Source organism: Hetaerina americana, unplaced genomic scaffold (genome assembly GCF_022747635.1).
Source record: "Hetaerina americana unplaced genomic scaffold, ioHetAmer1.1.p SCAF_4, whole genome shotgun sequence".
Classification (NCBI taxonomy): domain Eukaryota; kingdom Metazoa; phylum Arthropoda; class Insecta; order Odonata; family Calopterygidae; genus Hetaerina; species Hetaerina americana.
Genome location: NW_027286985.1, coordinates 79,820,669 through 79,844,876, shown reverse-complemented (window position 1 = coordinate 79,844,876; position 24,208 = coordinate 79,820,669). Strand labels below are relative to the sequence as shown.

General features: G+C 36.7%; 1 protein-coding gene across 1 annotated transcript in view; it reads right to left on the bottom strand.

The window, feature by feature from the left end:
* LOC139692052 (5-hydroxytryptamine receptor-like) overlaps positions 1–24,208 on the bottom strand; it is a 772,518-nt gene that overhangs the window by 646,764 nt on the left and 101,546 nt on the right. The gene's annotated exons all lie outside the window — the stretch shown is intronic.

The following is a 24,208-nucleotide window of genomic DNA, read 5'->3' as shown; positions in this document are numbered from 1 at the left end:
AAAAATATATGAGATTTTATGTCGACCGCCAAGAAATAGGGAAACCAGTATTTTCTCAGTATTCACACATGGTACGTCCTCTAATGAAAAGAACCAACTTGAATCGGAAATAGCAAATATTCAATTACTAAATGTTCAGTTAACGGATACTTCAGGAAGTAAAGGTTTCAAGGAGACCGTTATATGATGCGAGGATTCTCAAAGAAAAAGAACCGCTTGACGAAAAAATTGCGCCGAAGGAAAAGAAAGAAGCGATGGAAAAGGAACGCTGAAGTATGTTGGTAATGGAGTTGGGTTAATGTATTGCTAAAAGCAAGGAACAGGATGCTACACTCCCTTCAGCTGGGGCTGCTATTCAAATGGGCAGCTGAGATGAATAAATGGATAATATAAAGGAACACCTTCCAAAGGAGTTGCCTCTAAAGTGAGATGAGGGCGTCTGAGTGAGATGGAAGATGTGGAAATAAATAGTCTGGGGAAGGAGAGGAGGTGGTAGTATGGTTTCCCGGGTGTCGTTGTGTGAGTGCGGTAATGTAGTGGAGGGAGTGTAGTGGGGAAATGTAGTGGAATAACTCCTTTTACAGCCTCGTAGTTCTTAATATCTTAAATATCTTAGTGATATTTATTTTCCAAACGGAAGAAAACAGACAAATATTCTGGATTAATGAATTAATAATAGGAAGTATTATTTACAATATAAAGATACATGTACTGGTTAACTAAATACTTATTCACACCAAAACGAAAACGTTGATGAAGTTAGAATCCTGATTAATGACCAAATTCATAATGGCGTCGATATGACTGATGATGGAGCAGCTTGTCATATTATGAAGAGCTAGATTAGTAGTATATCTTCAGCATGAAAATTGGCGCCAGGAGTGAATGACATAAATTTCAAAATACCAGTAATCTATTGTGCCTTACAACGTGATGGTTGCATTTATTTTCTCCAAGATACAAGCAAACATTTCGGGTGCTAATTGTACATAGTTAAATATATATTGTCCGCCAATGGTAATCATAATTCGATAGCCCGTAATATTTTAGACAAACTATTGTAATTTTTTGGTCGGCTTATGTAATACTTTATTAATTCTAATGAAGGAAGGTATTTGAGAGAACTTCAACTAGCGGAGAAGATAAATATTGATGTCACGAAAACCATCGTATAAATATAAAAACAATTTAATTTATTGAATGATATTTATGAAATTTTTGTACTTCGAATTATGACCATCATTGAAACCCTTTAGCTTATATTTTAATATAAATCCGATAATGTTATTTAAAAATATAACATAAACAAAAATATAACTGCGCAAGCAATAAAGTTTGGAGAAGATCTATGATCTGAAGAATCTAAGCAGTAATCCGATATTCAAGTTATTTGACAGAAATCACTCATAATATTTATTAAAACTTAAAATTCTTTAACAAAAATAACTATTAGTGATCTCTTAAAATCATTCATATAAAAATAAAAGAGGACGTCCAGAACATTGAACATCATGCAGACTTGTGCAAAGAGTGAATTCTAAAATTCTCTCCAAAACAATTCACACATTTTTATGATAAACAAAACTACCTTTCCTTTACTGTTTGTGAGATATACTATATGTTAGGAAACCAAAAATAATGCCATTAAAGCTGTATAAAATGATGCAAACAATGGCATTTAATGAGAAACGTACTGCAAAATGTTATCAGACAGCAGGTTTACTGCGGAAATATTAATGCATATAAATGAAAGTATTGTCAAATTGCCTTTCTCAAAATGAGACGAGGGGATTTCCCTGGGCGGAAGATATTCAGGAAATTAGCAAATCCTCCATTAAATTTTTCCACGAACGGACTACTCGAGAGAGCAAAGCAGTAAAGCTTGTGAAACAACAGCTTGGGATTAAAACCTGAATAGTCAAATCACATTTAAGCTTCCAGCGCGTGGAAAACCTAAAAGCGGAAATTCAAACAGTAAGTCTAAATGCTTAAGGAATCAAACAAAGTGGCCGAGAGAAGGATATGCTTGTAGCGACCACTGCAGGACAACTCACTCTTGATACATTCGAAGATTTAACGAGAATTTGTGTGAATTCAGAGAGAAAAATGTCATACAATTCATGGAAAGGTTAACGTAAAACGAATATAAACATTAAAGGACCAATATTTTGAAAAAAATTCATCACAATATTGATGCGAGAAAAAAGACGAGTGCAGCTTAATTACAAGGAATAAGTGGAGATGATAGACTACAAAAAAAAGGAAGGTTAATAGTCCTAGGAGATAGGAATAGAGTAAAATGACAGACCAAAAACTGAAAGGCAGCAAAAATAAATCTCGAGTTAATTAAGATAAAGACGAGAAGGAAAAAAGTCTTAAATATAAGCCATGGTGTGTGTTAAACCTATTAAGAGATATCATTGTTTTGAATCGCCTTCAAGAAGATATGGCCTGTAAAAAACCCGATTACTCCAAAATATTCCAATCGAATTTTACTGCAGTGAATGTGAGAAAATCAAATCGTTTTGGAAACCAAAAGAACTAGGGAGTCGATGTAGATAATAGATTCATAACTATGAAATTTGAAGAAATTAAGAATAACAAAGAATAATCAATGAGAGCTGGGTCAGCATAATTAAGCAAAAGAAATTATGAACATTATGTGGGAAGAAAATAAAATTATTGAGGAATCAGTGGAAATCTAAAAATAATACATAAAAACCGAAAGATGAAATCAACCGAAGGGAATTGGGAGAAAAAATAGGGCAAGAGGAAGAAAGGGATCACAAAGAAGACATTTTTGCCAAGTGAAGGGAGAAGAATGTACGACCAAGGAGGGAGAAGAGCGACAGGCATATGAAATGGCCGGAAAGGCAAAGAGTCCTAAGTCAAAAAAAGAGGAGAATCAAAAAGTTATGTAAATACTACCTTGATCAAAAATTTCCCGGAATTTATTCAGAAAATTAAAAATACAAGTTTATTCATCTAAATCTATATTGTCCCCTTCAAAGTAATCCCCATCGACTGCAACACACTTATGCCAGCGCTTGATCCAATCCTCGAAACATTTTTTATATTCGGTTTTCGGTATGTCCATCAGTGCTTCCTGCGATTTTTCCATTACTTCCTCTCGGCTGCTAAAACGCGTTCCCCGTAATGGTTTTTTAACTCGATTGAACAGAAAGAAGTCACAGGGAGCCAAATCAGGTGAATTCGGTGGCTGTTGGATGGTATTTGTTGCATTTTTCGTCAAAAAATTACGAATAATGATAGCACTGTGCGACGGTGCGTTATCATGGTGCAAAATCCACGAGTTTTCTGCCCACATTTCTGGTCTCTTTCGGCGAATTGCTTCACGCAAACGTCTCATAACGCCCAAATAATACTCTTTGTTTACTGTCTGGCCTTCTGGCAAAAATTCATGATGCACTACACCGTTGTAATCCATGAAAACCGTCAGCATTGCCTTCTTTTTTGACTGAAAACGACGTGGTTTTTTTGGTCTCGGCTCATTTGGTGAACGCCATTCACTTGCCTGATGTCTGGATTGCGTGTCGTACTCATAAACCCACGTCTCGTCTCCAGTAATGATCCTTTTGATGAATGTGGGATCGGATTCAGCCTCGCAAATCATGTCTTTTGCGACGTCAACACGGTCTCTTTTTTGCATGAAATTGAGGTCTTTTGGCATGCTACACGACGGAAACCCAAATCATTAACCACAATGTCTTGGGCGGATCCATAGGCAATGTTCAAGTCCTCCGCTATTTCTCTGATGGTTAATTTGCGGTTATTGACCAACATTTCTTTTACTTTATCAATTTTTTCACCGACTTTCGATGTCGATGGTCTGCCACTGCGTTCATCATCTTCGATTGACTCACGACCACTTCTGAACCGCTCGTGCCACTGGTAAACGACCGTTTTTTTTAGAGAATCGTTGCCGAAACACTTTTCCAACATTTCCAACGTCCGTGCGCCACTAAATCCGTTTTTTACGCAAAATTTAATACAAGTTCGTTGTTGCAAATTTAAATCCATTTCTGCAATTGTAAAAAATCGCCAACACACACAGAGATAGATGTACTCTTGGCTACGTAACTTTTGCAAATGTCAAGTTATGACACTAAGATTTAAAGGGAATATCAACAACAGATGTACCAATTTAACAAAAAAAACAGAACTCAAATCGGAACGATGGGAGCGCCACACGGTGGTTATTCCGGGAACATTTTGATCAAGGTAGTATGTGCAAGGTAACTTATCTCAGGAAAAAGTGAAAGCATCCTATAGAATTGTAAAGAGTCCCTTCACCGAAGATCCTACGAAAGATAAGTTGCATTCAGATTGCAAAAGATAAAATTCACATAGAGACTGATGAAAAGATAAATGGAAGAAAGAAAAAATTTGTGGAGAAACTCCACAATTGGAAATAACTGGAAAAAGAATGCTTGGCGAATGGCTGAATGAAACTTTAAATGAGAATGAAAAAGGGGGTTTCTATGCTGAAATCAGAATTTGATGCTCACATCGGAAGGTATCCGTAGGGGAAAGATCTCGGAAATCATTCAGATTTCCTCAGAGTTACTAGAGTACAGTAGAGTGAAGATCGAAGGAAGAATAAAAAAGAGTTTACATATTTTTAGCATAATAAAACTCTATAGGCTACCAGAAGGACAAATGTCCTCTTAATTCAACAATTATATTGCAAAAGCAGGAATATTACAAAGCAATATTTTGGCAATAATTATTATAATTAGATAGCATTACATAGTAAAAGAATACCAGGAAGATTAGTTCAGACTTGGAAAATTGATTACTGCGACAGAATATTATTTGTTCATGATCAACCATTGAGAAATTAAAAAAAATAGCAAATTAGATACCTACGTTGTTGATCACGTGGACATATTTCATAATATTGGCTGAAAGGGAGTATTGAATAAATTAAATTAAATGAAATTGGAAAAATTAAATTGGATAGATCTAAATATATTAAAAAGGCCTTAAGTGGCAAACGAAATGTAACAGCCTGTCAGTGATTATACACAAAGATAATTCTTAAAAAGTTTCATCTAGAATTTGCATTTTATTCCTGTAATGTTTAATGTTATTATTGAAATTAAATAAAACAAATGGAATAGCACGCAATTATATGCGTAATGTATTCATAGGCAGGTTTAATTTGGAATACTGAAAAGAAGCATTCTTCTAGACACATAAAAGAAAAGTTAATGGCAAACTGACAAAGGAACTGTTAAATAGAGCACATTTACTAGGTAAGTAGAGATGATGGCCTCAAAGTATTGAATGTAATAAGAGAGTGAATCGAAGGAATACTTAAACATCGAATGACCGTAGCAAACCGAACTGCAGGCTTTTTTCGAAAGCTGGTGCTTTAATTTTTCGGAAGAAGAAACGTTATTATGCTTAAGATAAAAAATGTATTTATTCTCATTATATGTCTAATACTTTATGTATATATTGGTATGATACCGTTGAAGATAGGCTTTGTATATAATACTTTGTGTATATAGGTATGATAGGTATAGGTTGCAGATAGGCTTTGGATTGACATAACGAGCAGCAATAAATTTCTTTCCTTGCACTAACAAAACACATCCTGACATACGAAACTGCAATAAATCCTTGCTCAACTACGCATAAATGCTTCCTCCGTTAATTTTGTCTAATTTCCGATCCTTTTTCTACTCTTTCCTTACTAACGTAATGTTATTTCGTTTTGAGCATTCTTTATTACCTCACCGCCAATCGAAATGATTTGCCTCCAGCTTTACTACCTTCTTTGGATTTATGCCAATACTTCCCTTTTATTCCCTCCATATATTGCCGTTCCTAGGTTGATTTTTCCTCTGCCCATTTCACCTATTCCGTCATTCACCACATCCACATTTCAGAAGACCACAATTTGCATTTATCCGTCAGCTCCCCGACCATAATTCCGTGTCGTACAAAGTTGACCCATTCAAATTTGTAATATTTTTTCTTAACGTCCATAGTCAACACTCCTGGCTTCAATTTTCTCTTATCTGTCAAATCTTCTTCCTCTAATGTAATTATTCTTTTTTCCCCTATTGCTACGAATATGTTGGTCAATAACACTGTCCAGACAGTAAACGCCTAAACTTGCTTATTTTGCTATTACAATTTTACTGACATCATTGTTTCCTGGGATGTTTGACTTATGTGGTTTACTCTTGCCCTCCTCACTGGTGCTTGACGTGACATCATCACTTCCTCTCCCCTTTGTCATCAAATGCCTTTTGCAGCTGACTCAGAGCGGAACAGTCGCTACCTAGAGTGCCTGTTGTCTGTCTCCTATGCTTCAACCTATCTGAAAGGGACGCTTATGCCAGTAGTTATTGTTATTGCTCCAGTCATTACATCTCTATGATCTTTAAGAATACACAAACCTTTCCACCAGATCAAGGCTGTTCTTTATGGCGGAGATATGCATCCATACAAACAAATTTTCTTCGATTCAGAAAAAGAAGCTATACAACTTATCTTTCTTATCCTGTGTATGGAACATTGTCAAGCGTTCATATGTAATAGCATCTTTTGAAATTAAATAAATTTCATCTATCTAATATGAAACATAATGTAAATAGGAGTATGTTAATAAGTTTCTGGTATGATTAATGTAGTTGACAAAGAGTATATTTAAGATGAAAAAAATGGTTCATAAATAATAGGGTATTAAGGTATCTTGTGGAAATTTAGAGAACTCCGCTAAAGTTATCGGTGTATAACTGTTTGATTTACACAAATTTCTTCATTTCCTTCACAACCTCAGCCACATAATATTCATAAAAAAGGTTTAAAATTAGTACGCATCAGTACGTAACGGTCAGTAGGTCCAAAATCTCCTCAATGTTTACAGTAAAATAATGAGAAAAACTGCACGATTGGTTAAACGTGAAACCCTTTAGTCATTAAGGATATGATGGTTGGACTCATTGGAACGATCGTATAATAGGTTCTAGGAATATTCGAGACCGAGTGAAGGGATAAGAAAGGAAAGTGGGTATGCGTGTGGAGTTGAAATTTGTTTTTTTTTCCGCGCGAAGGAACACTATTTCAATATCGAATCCTCCGTCGAAACCCTCGCTGACCCGGCGAATTTCTCCTCATTTATATGCATATGTGTGTATATATATATATATATATATATATATATATATATATATATATATATATATATATATATATATATATGTATTTTATTCCCCTTCACCCTCTCGTTTCCTTCCCCGTGGCCATATTTCCACCGTCCCAATACCCTTCTCGGCCCTCCTGCACCCGTTTTCGGTAGCACCGGATTTTATCCCGTCAACCACCTCATGAGACACCCGCCCCATACTCTCCTCTAACTTCCCGAGGTTCCTCTGCCTCTATCTCTTTCAACCCCTCCGTCCCTTCAACTCCCCTAATACTCCCCCACGACCATCTTCCCCTCGGTCTCCATTGGGACCGACGCTGCTGTGTACAAATGAAACCCACCCCGAGGAATGACCCGAAATTCCCTCCCTTCTGAACTCGTCCCCTTCCCACCGTCAGACCACCCACGTTCTCCGTCACTTCATTCTTCTCATCGTTCTCCTCTCCTCCTCCGCAGCCACCCACCATTTTCCGTCCCCATTAATGAGGTCAATTGAACGGGAGGTTTTCTGGGCGATGGGAGGGAACGGGGTCAGTCGTCTCAACCCACCTAATCCTCCTCATCCACTCACTTTCCCCAATCTCCCCTCCAATTACAGGACCGAAAACGTTTTTCCTCTCCCCTTTGGGAATGGGAAACTGAATCGAAATTAGCGATTTGGTTGCATCGATATTCCGGAATACTTTCGTAAGTAAAGTTTAATGCATTTGTTCAATACTTTTGATACACTATTGAAATAAATACCAGGATGAAATATTTACACTGATCTTTTACCTATCCCAAAACTCTCACCAAGTCATAGGGTAAAGGAATTATGTATATATATATATATATATATATATATATATATATATATATATATATATATAATACTTTATTCATTTTAAAAATGGTACAACCATATTAAATGTCGTCAATATAAGTATTATTTAACATATAAACATACTTTCTTAAATGTGATGAAAATTGTCACAAAAGAATTCATCCAATGAGTATAGTGAGTGAGCAAGTACCCAAGTATATACCCTATTCTTGAAACTCTGGATACCATCTGATTTCAACTGAGTAGGCAGATAGTTATACAGTCGTATGTTCATATTGTGAAATGTGTTGTAAGTTGATGACAATCTACAATAAGTAGTATTTAGATTCGATTTACCTCTAGTGGAATAGTTATGGAGGTTGGATCTTAATTGGTAAGTTTCGAGATTAACTTTCACATGAATCAGAGCCTTAAAGATATACAAACACAATACAGTCATGATTCTATACCTAATAAAAAAAGGTTTGCAAGAATCACGTGGTGGTATATTAGCAAGAGAGCGAATAGCTCTCTTTTGCAGTAGCAAAATTTGTTTAACATGAGGGGAATGACCCCATAACTCAACACCATAATTCAAATGGCATTGACAGAAGGCATGGTAAAGTGTTAAACGATACTCATTAGAAATGATAAAGTTGAGCTTTCTTAACATATAAACAGCTTTACTAAGTTTATTACAGGTCTGACTGATGTGAGTCTCCCAACTAAGTTTTGTATCAATATAAATTCCTAATATTTTAGCAGTTTCAATATCAGTTATTTTTGATTTAAGACTGCACACAATATGCTGAGTTTTGTTAGTATTTAATTGTAAAAGATTAACATCAAACCATTCCTTAGCCTGTTTTTGGGTAGCGCTAGATCGAAACTTTGCATCTTCTAGATGTTATATGTATGTCTATATATATATATATATATATATATATATATATATATATATATATATATATATATATATACATATATATATATACACACACACAAAGATACAAAGTAAAGATAAACATTTGTACGGAGTCCACCAATGTTCGATTTACCCATCTCAGGCACATTGTAATCGTACTTTGATTAAGTGTGACTCAACTTATGCGTAATTCCATCGTAATAGGAATAGGTACATGGAAAATTTTTAAGTCGCTCAACATACGGTTGAATTGAAGAGTCTATCTTAGGATACATATCGCAAAGGCAGTCAGAAAGATTGGATATCTTTTGGTTATCATAAGTTACGTCCATTTATGACTTGATGCAATACCGTATTGTGAGAGAAAATGATGGAGGAGTATATTTTGACTAAATATTACGTGATAGCGATTAGTGTATTTGGTCCTAAGTTAATTTACTTTCTCAATATTGAAAACTAGTGCTTAACTTATAAATACTTATCTCATATAACTCCCAGTAGTATATTACGTAAATTTACAACAGAAGTATGGTGTTACTTGACATACCTTGTTACTTCCATTCTCCTGGAAAAATATGCTCCCTGAAATGAACGCTAAGAGATGAATGAGAAGGCGATAATGTAAATTGAGGCTAACAAAAAAAACAGGCTGAAGCGATCCGCAATGGAAGCTCTGGTCCACAAGTAATAAACGTTTTCCCTAGCTCATCCTTGCCCCCTTTTTCTTTATCTCAATAGATCCCTATTCTCTCTCTATCGTTCCCTTCATCGACTTAGCCATTCATCACAATGAAGGATGAATCGCTGGTCTTGGGTTTTCGATGGGGAGAGAGAAAGAACCCTTCCCCACCGCCACACTCGATACCTGATCGAGGAACGCCTACGAGGGTCGGGTCAATTCATTTTTTGGAGAATGGGACCGGGGATAGGAGAGACAAATTAATACAGAGGAAGTAGGTTTGGTGCACCAGGGCATAATGATATCTACTAACTATACGTTTGAGCAGGCAACGTAATGCAGAGGGAGCATAGTGTTTTCATGAAAAGAGAGGGTCCAAATTACCGCGACATTAATTCTTGAGAGATTATTAAAAATCTGGCAGAGGCAAGTACATTTGGCATTTCTCTTAATTCCGGAATTCTCCAAAATGATCGAAGGAACGGAACGAATTATATACCCAATAAAATAAAGCTAGCCATTGAGCCATCGTTAAAAGAAAAAATTAGTTTTGCACCACAATAAATTTATTAATACGAAAAATATGCCGTGCATTGTCAACACAACAAATAACGGCACGGATAAATATTACGATAGAGGTACCTTTCCTAAAAAATTTCAATTATTATGTACACAAATAGTACCTTTTTGTACAGATTGATTATAATTTAAATATATTTACTTCACTCTCTCTATATAGGCTCAGTTTCTTTGCGTTTAATATAGCTGAAAGCGTTCATGGGCCGCGTGGTGAGTTAGTAGGGTACTAAACATTTGGGTTGAATATATCTGCAAGGGTTTAAAACTCTTGCCATCTCAAATTTATGGATCGATTTTTAGTGATATTATTTTCAGGCCCTTACGTCCCTGCCACAAAGTTAAGTGTATTCTTTAATAATCAAATCAATGATGTCATAAGTACAGCAGTAGCTCAAATTCAATTGTTTTAGATTTGCGTCTAGGCCTTAAACCGAAACGGGGAATTGTGAACAGACAATAATACCCGAATATATAGTAGGTTATTTTAACTAATTCATGGGATTTTTCGTCCTTTCAAGAATTTAAAGTTCTCAAGATGAGCAAAACTCACTATGACGTATTTTAAATACAATAAGAACCGAAGATGTTCAAAAATTTTTACCGACAGGGCTCATTAAATAAATGGGCGGAAGTTTGCATCAAGGAAAAAATCCCTTTGTAAAAACACTGCTTAGCTAAGAAAGACCCCTAAGAATTTATAATAATTTTCTGGTCCTGTGGAAATATTGTGCCACGTCATAAGCTCAACGATCCTAATTAACGGTAACAGAATTCAGGGAAAGCTAACGAAGAAAAGACGGGGATATTAAGGTGGAAAAAGTGAAGTGCGAAAGGGGGAGGTTTGGAGGAGAGAAAGTGTGAAGCGGTAAAAGGTGGAACTGCTTTTCGGTGGGGAAACAGAGAAAGACAAGCGGGATTAATCTCGAATATTCAGGCTTCGGCGATAAGGGGAGATTAAGAGAACTCGCAAGTTCTTTCCGCCTCCGAACAAGTGGGAAGGCAGACTCACGGCCGCGACACTTGTGAAAGTACGGTAAGTACTAAAAATACCCATCGGTGGGAATCAAATTTTGAGTAAGAATGAAAAGGAAGGGAGTGGTTGTTTTTTGAAGGGCAAAAGACAGCTAAGGTCAACTTCATAGTTGGTATTTGCTGGGTAATTGAGGATATCAAGGTTAAAAACTAAGTCAGAACGCATCCAAACGATTACCTTGCATTAAATCCTTCGGATATTTCCCTTCTCATGTTTCATGGCAAATACTAATATGATCTGATTTCTTTCCTTCAATTGAAACATAAATGATACCTTGACGAAAGGAAATTGGGTGAATAAAGTACTATTGTAACATTTCATTTGATAACACAATTTTGACGTGAAAAATAGGTAGATTGTAGAATGAAAGAACAAAATGAATTAATTATATGGTAAATGTCAAGAGTCTAGGTTTCAATAGTTTTGGGAAATACGATCACCAAAAATTGTACAGGAAAGAAATATTATTCGTAGTTCGAAAATATCTCAAACCAAGATGACAAGTACGATTAAACTATCCCTTAGTGCATGAAAAATCCTAAAACTAAGAAAGAGCTCTATCAAGAATCTTGAATATACTTGTATCTTTCTCATCTACAAAATGTGAGTACAAAGCATGAGTTACGCCAGCGTCAGAGATAAAGGGAAACAATGAAAACGTGGTCCTGCAAAAGAGCGATGATTATCATGTGGACAGATCAATTGGCTGACACGCGAGTTCCATGAGGAGATGGCGCAGTTGGAAATTTTATAGAGAATGTGGGAGAGGTAAAGGGATTGAATTATTCAAATCGGTCAAAAGGTGTATTTATCCTAGGAGAAGTACGAAACGTGCGGAAGAATTAGTGAAGGAAAAGAGCAGCAATGTTAAAGTGTAGGGTTTCGTTGCCAGGTAAGTGACCACATGAGATAATTAGAAAATGGGATAGTCCAGAGCTGAGCTTCAACAAGCAATTACCATTCTTTGATGAATGATGATAATAATAATTATAACGATATAAATAATCAGAAGAAAAGTGGAGAAAAATCCATCGACGGCTTTAGCCATAGGACAGCGAAAACTATAGGTTCCCCGTTTATCTCCCCCTGAGTCTAAAGGAATATATTAATTAAATTACTCTCCGTACTGCACTGAGATGTAAATGGAAAATTTGCTGTGGAAGTACATGATGGAAAAATTCGAAAAAAATATTAAAATGTTCTAGCTTCCTCTTTTCAGGGTCTACTGCACCAAAATTAGTGAAAAAGAAAGTGCAGAATCAATTAAAAACTTAAGCGCTAAGCTTACTCACAATCTGTCTTGGCCGAAACATATACGTACGTTCGAAAAATATTCAGATAATAGGATTTAATAGAGCATCAGCAGAGGGTGACGAGATGGATGGAACGACAAGGGTTTCAAATAATCACGAATGACCGAACTATGAGGAAAAATTCATTACAACGTAGTATGTGGTCATTGTCTAATTAAACCCTTATGCTACTTTTGCATTGCTGTTTTTGCTACAAAACGCTCAACCTATAACTCTCTATATATTTTACAATGAGGTAGCGTAATGTAATTAGCTACTGTAGTTAATATTACCTAATTATCTGAAATATTTTACAGTAAAAGATATAGGTTGGTGCTATATAAATAAGTCAAAGAAAGCTGGAAAGGTTGGTGCAGAGTATTTTGATTGGCGATGAAAAGCTGAATTCCCTGATAGAGGGGAGGAAGTTAGGCAAGTGAGGAAGAATGAGGAACGGATGGAAATGTTAGGCAGAATGACACTAAGTAAAATTAATGAAGAATGGAAAAAAGCCTATAATAGTGTAGGGTGTCAGGTTATGTCTGGTAAGAAGAGGGTAGGAAATGTATCAATGTTTATCCCGTGCCCAGGAAAAACCTAACTTAAACGGTAGACTACCTAGTCTACCGTTTAAATAAACATAGGAAACGCATGAAGTCAATATATTCAGTTTACAAACTGAAAAACATTATAATAAATAAGTAATATAACTTATATAATAATACAAGTTTTTCTTTGGCGCATTAATAAAAATTTTGAGTATTTCAGAAAATTTTGCAAGAAGTTTGAATTGTATAATACATCCTCTCATTTGGAGATGAAAAGCGCCGAGGTATGGATTAAGTAGGAAACAGAAGTTGAAAAACCTAAAGGATCGATTCCGCTGTGTTCAAAACGAACTATTTTCAAGTGCTGATAATGTAATGATAATATCCTTGGAGATTTTAATTCTCAGATGGGAATGGCAATAAGAAGAAGCAGAGGGAAAATAGTATGGCAGTCAATACGCACTTCGCAAATATGGAAGGGGCAATACGTCCCATAGGAGTCCTATAGACCGATAACTCAAAGTATACCAACGTTGTTTTCCGATTGGGATCAGCAGATGATTATTGTGGATGGGTCTAAGACAAAAGTTCTTCCCAATACTTAGGTCCCTAATCTTGAAGCTCCCTGGCTCCGTTTATCAGCTTAGCTCTCCCCAAATTTCATCTATTCATTGGCCTTGGGCTCTTTTTCCGTGAGGATTTTCGAGGGTACGGAACAATTAGGAGAGGTTAACGTGATGGGCAAAACGGCGGCATTGACTAAAGGATCAAGTGGTAACTCTAGTGTGGGCACGGAGTGTGCGTGTTGGGGAGGAGGAAAGTGGGGTCGGGGTATCCGGAGAGGTACTATTTCTGCGTGCACTAAAGAGATTGGTGGAGGAGATAGGTGCCGGATAGCGGGAGAAGAGAATAGGGAATCGTATTGGAGATGGGATGGAAGTTAATGGAAGGAATTGGCGGTGGCAGGAGAGGGAAACGTGTTTGCTTGGTAAGGTAAGAGATTAGAGAATGTTCATCAGGGATGGATAAGGAAGAGTTCTCATGATCTTTATTTCATCGAAATCATTCCTGAAGTTAATCATTTTGAATAGGCTAATAGTCCTGGAGTTTGATGGCTTGCTTTCATTTTCCCTTCCTAATAGTTAGGTAACTCTTTAATTAGCATGCAGGAAGTGTGAAATCTCCAAGATATGGTGCCGGAAATGTATTCCGTTGATGTGTAGGGGCAAACTTATCAACTACCACATTTTTGTTATGCAACGCGCACAAAATTCTTTTGCTTGGATTTGATATCTAGGTGGAGATATATTTCCAGTCACAGATTTTTACAGAATATGTCACTAAGGTCAGTCACCCAACAATCAGTCTAATTTGGCATATTTTAGTTCGTATTGGTTTGCAGTCAGCAGTAGGATCATTAGCTATTATAAAAGAGTATATAAAGCATACAATGTTGCATATAATGAGTAGATAAACAAAAGAGTTTCAGGTTTAACTTTGTTGAATTCCTTCATTATGAGGGTAAAAAAGAAACTTTACACTTCCACAATAAAGATTTAATATTTCACGACCATGGTTTCGATGCTGCGCATCATCATCAGATCATACATCACCTGAGTGGATAAATTAGAGGCTATCATTTTTATTCTCTGATTTCTGACATAAGTATTGATAATAAGATATTGATAAATTTGGATAAAATTGTTTTTCTCATTTGAATGGTATACCTCTCTTCTTGAGTTAATATCCGCTTTAGTTTTTGTTTCTATGAACGGAGTTCACCTCATTTATGTCTTTGATTTCCTTGCGTCATTTTTGATCATAGGCAAACGCAAAAGGGGTCAAGCTATTGGAACCCGCATACCCAAAATGTCAAATCTGGGACATCAAAAGCGATTTCATATACACACAGGAAGTTTATTCGGGATTAATTCAAAATTATAAAGCACCACTCTATCAAAGGTTTCACGGCACAACCTCCCAGATTACTTTTCTAAGATATCAGTTAGAATTTATAATTAGGATTTTATGAAGTTTTTATCAACTTTGAGATGGTGGTGACAGGTCTATTTTAGGTACAATCTTCCTAAATATATTCAACAGATTTAGGCGAGATGAAGAGGAAGTTCATCATTGTGAAAAAAACAAAATTTGCACTTTTCCCCAGATAAATTTGTAACGAACAATGCGTTTCTGTTCCTTGAATTATCTTCACGTAAAAGACAAGACAACTTTTGATACATCATATTGATTCCTGTTTGAGGAAGGGTGGGGCAAGAAAAGAGTTAAGAGTGAAGTAGGTGTGGAAAAAGAGGGGAAATATGGGAAACCCAATGAAACAAGGAAACTTAAGAAATGGAGAGGTAATAAGAGGGAAGGGAGATAAGTAATTTTGGTCATTATTTGAGAGGACGGTGGTAGGAAGTTTGTATCACGGAGGTAAGAATGGGGGAGAATAAAGAAGGGTGAAGCGGTCACGAAACAAGGAAGGTTAGTCGAAGGTTATGTATGACGTAGAAGTGATGCTAAGAAGGACACTATTAGAGAATAATTGTTCGATACATACTGAGAGTTGAGATTAGGAGGTGGATAGATGGGAAATACGTGAATGGTGGAGTCAATAGGTGAGAGGGAGTTTCACTTTTTGCTGTGGTAACGGGATTCTGAGAAGAGGAGACTGGTTTATAAAAATATTGTCGTTTATAATAACTTTAATATTTAATTTTACAAATTCAAGTTGCAGAAAATAAATAATTGGTCATTCCACACATATTTCTTATTAAGCACGACCCGAGTTTCGACTAACCAAGTCATCATCAGGTGACTCTTCAAGTCGAAACCCGGGTCGTGTTTGAAAAATAAAGGTGGAATGACGAAGTTTTTTTTCCTGAAATGAATCGCTTTCATAAAGTGACGCCTGAAACCATTCTAAATATAAGTTTCTCTAAAATAAAAAGTGGTTTGCCCTTATTTTCGTAATGTAGAATCTCTGGATTAAATTCACATTAGTGGGATGATTGTAGTAGATGCTTAGCTAGGAGTGATGTTTCATCAAAAATCCTCCGGCACCTTTCATGTTCTTTTATTCTAGTGATAAAACTTCTTCCAGTCTAGCCTATGCAGCACATATCACAGAATTCAAACTTCACCTGGTAAATGTCGGATTGTAAGCGGGGTTCTAGTTCGTCTTTGTTGCGGCAAATAAATTGATGCATCACAAGCTGAATCTTGTCTTGTACCTGAAGATGGTTTGATGAATTAAAACGCCATGTACGTTACAAATAAATCTGTTGAAAAGTGTAAATTTTGAGTTTCTCATAACTTCCTATATATGTTTATTCAATGAACTTTCAAGCAAAATACTTATTTTGAAGAATTGCTTTTAATATGTATGCAAACATTTTAGCAAATTATGAAAACCTTTTTATTATCGTAACACATTCGAAATGGGTCGTTTTATTTTGTCTAAATATTCGCGGGCCATAACGAATTATTATGCATTCAGTGCCATCTATTTCTTGTTTTCGAAGTCCCAGAAGTTATTCTTTTTGTTCAGTAGTCGTTTTCCGGCCAATATATGAATATAACAATGTCCCTGAAATTCGTTCCTCCCCCCAATTAAAATGTCGAGCTTTGATTAGATTTTTTTGCGCAAAAAGATCACTTCTCGGAAGTTGTGTTTAGTTTATGAACCTAAAATAATGAATGAAGTAAAGGTTACGCAATATTGTTAAGACATCAAAAGTGGCCTTAAAAATGTGCATGATGAATAGCGGAGTGGCAGGCTCAGTGTCTAGGCCAATGAAATCGTTCAACAAGGGGACTAAGAAATGCAATCCGATTGCAATTGACTATTAGGGCCCTTGCTGTTAATTATTTTCATGTTCGGTGTAGCATGAATGTTCCGGAAAACCTCACAAATTTTCTGCAAGGTGGGTACCGAAAATGATTACCAACCGACACAAAGAGTTGAAATCACAAACAAACATTTCACCGGGTGACTCCACTTCTTACACTTGAAATATAAGCTTGGTGGACAATGTTTTGAAGACCATGAGAAACACAAGCCCACCGTTGTCAACTAGTGAAATTCTCTGGGGGCAAACATCCAAAAAAAATTAGAGAAGCTGGTGCGGCGTTACAAAAACTGCTCTTATGTACATAGATAAGCAGAGTATGTTTGCAGGAAAATATGAACTCTTTCTCATAATTTTTTTTCACTAAACGATCTAACTTAAAAAATAACCGTCAAAATGATTTTCAAGGAATTATTTTCTCATTTATGAGATCAAATGACTGTAATCCAATATTTTATTCATAGTCGTAATTTCCATCTCTTTGAAAAGGAGAACAATCGTTCAGGTCAAAACCCTAGAGGATTATTAAAAATTTTAAATCTTAATGATATGCTAATTAACCGCCTGATGTATTATATTATCGTACTTAACAAATTAATATTCACCTTATCCTAAACCTATGCAAATCATTTTGTTGAGGGAATTTATCGTCTACGTAAAAACCTCGGGAAATAAAAGCCTATTGATTTTTTGAAAACAAATTAAGTTGGAAATTACTGCTAGTTGTTTGTGTCATCGGAAAACGCTCTGTACCTTTGAGGAGTCGTTTCATTCCTCGCTTCGGTGGGCGCTTGGGGTATAGGAAGCTCAATTAATCCAGATCTTTCACAGCGCCGTTTACGGCCCACCGCATCCTAAGAGAGAGTATTTATGGGTCCAGGGCCTCCGAAGAGTCGTCGTTTCGCAGAAATCGCGTGAGTCCCGCATCCCTCGGTTGAATAATTATATTCCTTCGAAAACTGATAGCTTCATTTAAGCTTTTAAGGTAATAGGCGGACTGGCAGAAGAGACGAGCTTCACCACCGGGCACGTGCCAGTTCTTCATTACAATTTATTGCCACACATTTCCCTTGTTCTTTCACGTTTCCAGTACTAATTTTTATCGAAAGCCGCAAATAATATAGGAAAGAACCCCTCTTAACTCGTCAACCGTCTTGGCTTTATTAAAGATGTCAGAGGGAGAGAGGTTATAGTGAATCGTGGGAGGGGAGAGACGTTAGGAGGCAGATCCAGGTGCTCCATGGCCTTTAAATCCTTCCACGAGAAATGGTGAAGACATCCAGTGTTTTTCTTCAGAACCGCTTAGCTATAATCATTTGATTATTTGCTGCATCGACTTGGACTCCGCATATGCCATAATGATTCATAAAAATCTTCCAAAGCCCTTTATTCCCTTGAAACGATCAGCTGTATTTTTCACTAATTATTCTTACATGTGTCTTTAGAGTTTGAATTTTTTCAGTTACTTATTTATTATAAAATTATTGTTGCAGTGTAAGGCGTAAAATATTAATAGTTTTGTCCCTGAAATTATGTTCAACCGTGTATCTCGATGAATGTTATCTTTAGCAATCCAGGGTTCCGGTAAGTGATTTTGTGTACTGTTTTCCTTAATTAATATATTAATAATTAATAAGTAAGCGATTTCTGTAAAACTAAAAATCAAATGAAAAAGATTAGTTGTTAAATATGTCATTTGTTGCTTATTCTTCATTTCCCTTCAAACATGATGGAAACGGACCTAAAGTCAAAAGTTGTGATGGATTAGTGTTGGATTCCATAAACCGCCATGAAATTCCATGGTTTTACCTCTCACACACCAGCGAAAGTGACCTTTTCAATTGAAATTAATTATTTACCAAATCGATTTCAGGCGGATGCATGTAGTGCCTTGGTGTTCGTACGAACGAAGTGCACCGGGGAAGGTCACGACAAGCCTGCAGCATGATTGCTACCAAAGCCGGTAGATTTTCGCAAGGTTTCCGGAGGTAGTCGGAAGGAGAGAGTACATATATAAACGTGGTGAGTAGATTCACGTCTTCTCATTGAATGTGTAACTTATATATCCTAATTGAATCCTCTGTTGCAAGTCAACGGGTTAAAGAGTGAGTGAATTCTCTTCCTACACTCCCTGAGAATCGAAAAGATCATCAACGTCCGCATGGGTCATGTAAAGACTTCAATGTCGCGTGGAAGGGCAGATAAATGGGATGTCGATCGATGGGGATTCCCTCACTGCTATCACCTATGCTTCGTGGAGATATTGATACATTTTATTTACTAATAAGTTATATAAAAGCTCATCTAATTCCACTCTTTGCAAAAAGAGCAAATGCGTAATCCATTTAAAATATTTTTCCGCGTTAACAATGAAAAACCTTCCTTGCTTCTTAAGGTGACACATATTGGACAATGGATGGTGATTGGATCATTTTTCACGCTGAAAAATATTGAAGTGAGTAGTCGTCTCGTTATTTGAATATTTATCTTATGGGCAGTAGATTATATCGACTTTGTCTTAGCAAGGAAAGTACTTGACATTCATTATTTTTTATTCATAACATTGTGACGAATACACAAAAATTTGTAGACGAGTCATATTGATTAAACCAAACAAATATTTGGTCAAAATTTGTACGGAAACAGTATATCATTTATTGCGTAAAAGTGTTTTCTATATATTTTCTTAGGATTCGACTTTGAGTATTTAAAAATTGAAAGCAAAATTATTTCTTATTTTAATCTAATGACATTTTAAAAATATTCAATGCTCACAAACGTTGAATTAATCTACTTCAAAAAGTTGAATTATAAGGTGGCATACAAATTTAACATATATTATTGAAATTAAGAATCAATCGAGGGATTCAGGCTTAGGAAATCTGTTTGAAAGGGCATGAAATAAGTGAATGAACCCTAGGTGTCAATTCTTTTCAATGTTTAACAGGTATTGGGAAGTGATTTCCAATTCACCCCTATGTTTTTTAACTAAATACATAAAGAAATTCTTATCGTACACAACTCTACATGCCCATCCTGAGGCGCTAAAATGTCAGCAGAAATAGGTAAAATCTGAACATTAATTTTTTTTGTTATGCTTATAGTTTGAGATATTGATCTGGTACTGCCGACAGTGTTAGCCTCATTGGCAACGCGCTCAGCTACTAACCGACAGGTCCAGGGCTCGAGATCTGATTCGGATATGAGTGTTACGTTAACTTGCGTGGCTTCGCCCATGAGAAACCTGATGGCAATCAAAATAAATAAAAAAGCCTGACTATTGGCTATCACCATACATTGCGAAAACCTACCATCTCGGGTGTGAAATGTAATTGGCAATCGTTTCAGGATCTAGCTCACTTTTTCAACGTACGGATTGTCAGACGTGATAATGATAGCGCCAGCGGTCCAATCGGACATCCTGACGCTCCCTGAACTTTTTCAGCCCACCCAAAGAGAAAAACCTGCAGGTTTTTATGAAACCATGGTATTAGCTTATTATGTAGAAAGGGTAATCAAACTTGCAAAAAATACTTTTACTTGTAACCATTAAGAGCGTCCTTTTAATACATTTTTCATCAATATGTTAGTTACTTATTAACCTAAAATGCGTAACAATATAGGAATGAAAAAATGCCCATTAGCAGTATTATTTGACTGGGATAATACCTTCGTTAACACCCAAGACAATATTTCCCATGCAATTAGGCACACCTCTCACACTCATACTGCCACTCCACCTCCTATTGACAGTGCAACAGACGCAGGTATTGACTTGCCAGTCATCCAGGCATCGATGGGGCCCCAGCCTTGGCCGGGCCTCCCGCGGCTGAAAAGGTGGTAGGCATAAATGACCATAATATCATTCAAATCCTTGACGATGTCGTCAGCTGTCAGATTTTATACACCCGGATATAGTAGCACAACTCGGCGGAGACTGACCTCGCCAAAAGCCTGCTTTAGTGCCGACCCCCTCCGCCCTGAAGAAGAAGACGAAGAAGATGAAATAGACCAGGAGCGTCATGCCATGGATCACCAATGATATTGATGAAGAACAGGATTCAGACGAGATTGGCGTAAAACGATGGCATATCATTAACGGAACAGGAACAGCGGAACCAGTCATCTTAGGCAACGATCTACATGTACCTTGCTGAAGAAGGAGGAAACCGTCATGGAGGAAATTGAAGAATTTAAGGTACTCTATATCTCATTCATTTAACTTCATAGCAATCCGAAATGAGTGGATATGGTCATATCCAACACGGAGTTGTCAATGCTAAAGCCTAGAGATTTGTGCTCCATTTGTGCCCATGGTTAATAAGTCCAGCAAAGTCAAGGGAATTTATATAAAGGGTCTACACAAAATGGGAATCAAATGTAGCGTCAAGTGCACCCTTACAGTCTTCCTGATCCCTAAAATCGGAGGAGGGACTAGAATAAATTACGATTTTTCACCTTGGACATAATAATATCGCAAACTATAATTTAGTTAATTGGGACCAGGCAAGGCAATAGCCGATATATTTATAGATAGTTATCTTTTATTGATTTCTTTGGAAGATGTATTTTATCAGATTCTAAGAGACTACAGACTTTGGCGATGTTATGAACTAAATTACCGGGGTAAAAACTAAACCTTCGAGAGATTAACAATGGGTCATGCCCTTGGCCCCAAAATCCTTCAGCAAAGGGGGAAGGACTGTGAAATATTAATAGAACAATTTTGATATTATTTAAAATTTGTTGCTTACATGATTATTTTTAATATTTTCGTCCGAAACTTAGCCTTTGAAATAGTAACATGATTGTTCAAAAAGCTTGGAAGCTAAGTAAATATGTAAAAGTAAACCCTATTGTCCAGGAAAACACTTAGATACCTAGGATCAGCAACTGTCACTATTAGCTTATCGAAGCATAAATCAAAATCCATGATTAGGAGAACAGAAAAAATGATACTCACAATGCTACTCCGCCTCCTAACATGCCTCATACTGCAACTTTTTGCAGGGACCAACAGATGGTGGTTGCAGCTATTAAAATCAGAAGAAATATTTCAAAGAAATGTATCCTTCCTCAGTCCACGGAACGGCTGCAGCTGTTCACGGAAACGATCCAATGCAGTGTAGAAATAACATATGTCGAATTAAGTTGACTTTGGATTGGAATTTTAATGCGATTTCAAATTGTTTAGCTTAAATTTTCAAGTGCACACGGCTACAAAAAGGAAAATACATTTTTAACCAAATAAAGGAGTGGTGTTTCGATGTAACCCCATGTTTGTAAAAATTAATATTGGCATACAAATATAAGCAGTCACAAAATATGTTACCACAAAACTTGACACTATGTTAACACAAACGCAATATGGACGATGCGCCATGGTCATACAGTATTTTAAGAGAACATGCAAGCCGGGAAATAACATACCCGAAAAGTCACGAGTGAGAAATCAAATTCTGCAGGTTTGCGTTTGAGTTTTTTTATGAAAGTGGTATGCATTTTTACCAATACTTATCTTAATTCTAAAAGTGTAACTTTCATTGTCCTAATGGAAATGGGTTTCTTATCACAGAATAGCCAAAAGGTTTCACTAAATGCCAGTATTGTATAAACAGTTACTACGCCATTTAGTATCTCTTTCTCTGTGGTTATCCTGGAAATTTATTAAATTTTTAGCCGCATTCTAAAAAAATGAGCGCTGTTGAGATCCACTGGAAGATAAGGTTGATAAATGAACTATCAGATCACAGATATGGACCGAGGACAGATTTTAAGAAAGTGATCTTTTGATTTGTCGTAAAAGATATTTCTGATGGAAAATCAATGTGTGAATGAAAACGCAATCTGAGAAAATATCAGCGAAATATAATCCTTTCCCTTTTTAAATTCTTTCTACTACAAATACGTAACTAACCATCCTTTGATCTCAATAAAAAATATGTTGCTGGTTCGTATTGAGAGTTGGTTCTCAATGAAGAGATGCTATCAGTATCTCTGTAATGTGAATATAAAAATAAATGAGTGTTTCCAAAGAAACTGCGGGAGATGCCGCAACAGTAACTTTTAACGGAGTTATCCGCTAATGTGCATTTCAATGCAACAATTTCAGAGCGTAAAAATCATTCGCCTTGACTGGGACTCGAACCCAGATCCCTCAATATCCGGTCGAGTGCTTTAGCCACTTAAGCTACCGAGGCGTCCTCTTAAACTCTGAAATTTTGGGGCTTTTAAAGGAACTAGATGTTATGACGAAATACCGTACATACAATGTCACATGTATTCGTAGTCGTGCGCGAGGCGCCACTGTCCACGAGGTTAAAGCCAACTTTAAACACGTATGGTGTTTTCCCTTTGACAAATTCCAAAGAAACTGCGGGAGATGCCGCAACAGTAACTTTTAACGGAGTCATCCGCTAATGTGCATTTCAATGCAACAATTTCAGAGCGTAAAAATCATTCGCCTTGACTGGGACTCGAACCCAGATCCCTCAATATCCGGTCGAGTGCTTTAGCCACTTAAGCTACCGAGGCGTCCTCTTAAACTCTGAAATTTTGGGGCTTTTAAAGGAACTAGATGTTATGACGAAATACCGTACATACAATGTCACATGTATTCGTAGTCGTGCGCGAGGCGCCACTGTCCACGAGGTTAAAGCCAACTTTAAACACGTATGGTGTTTTCCCTTTGACAAATTCCAAAGAAACTGCGGGAGATGCCGAATCAGTAACTTTTAACGGAGTCATCCGCTAATGTGCATTTCAATGCAACAATTTCAGAGCGTAAAAAAATATTTGCATTGAAATGCACATTAGCGGATGACTCCGTTAAAAGTTACTGTGGCGGCATCTCCCGCAGTTTCTTTGGAATTCGTCAAAGGGAAAACACCATACGTGTTTAAAGTTGGATTTAACCTCGTGGACAGTGGCGCCTCGCGCACGACTACGAATACATGTGACATTGTATGTAAGGTATTTCGTCATAACATCTAGTTCCTTTAAAAGCCCCAAAATTTCAGAGTTTAAGAGGACGCCTCGGTAGCTTAAGTGGCTAAAGCACTCGACCGGATATTGAGGGATCTGGGTTCGAGTCCCAGTCAAGGCGAATGATTTTTACGCTCTGAAATTGTTGCATTCAAATGAGTGTTTCATTAATCAACCGTTTCCGTAGTCACAATTCCATCTACAAATATTGAATAGGAGATATATAACAATCAACTATTGTAACTACCTAGCTAGGTTAGAGTTTCGATGCATATCTTGTAATACTTGCTTCATTACATACAATCCCTGGCTCACAGGAGGTAAAA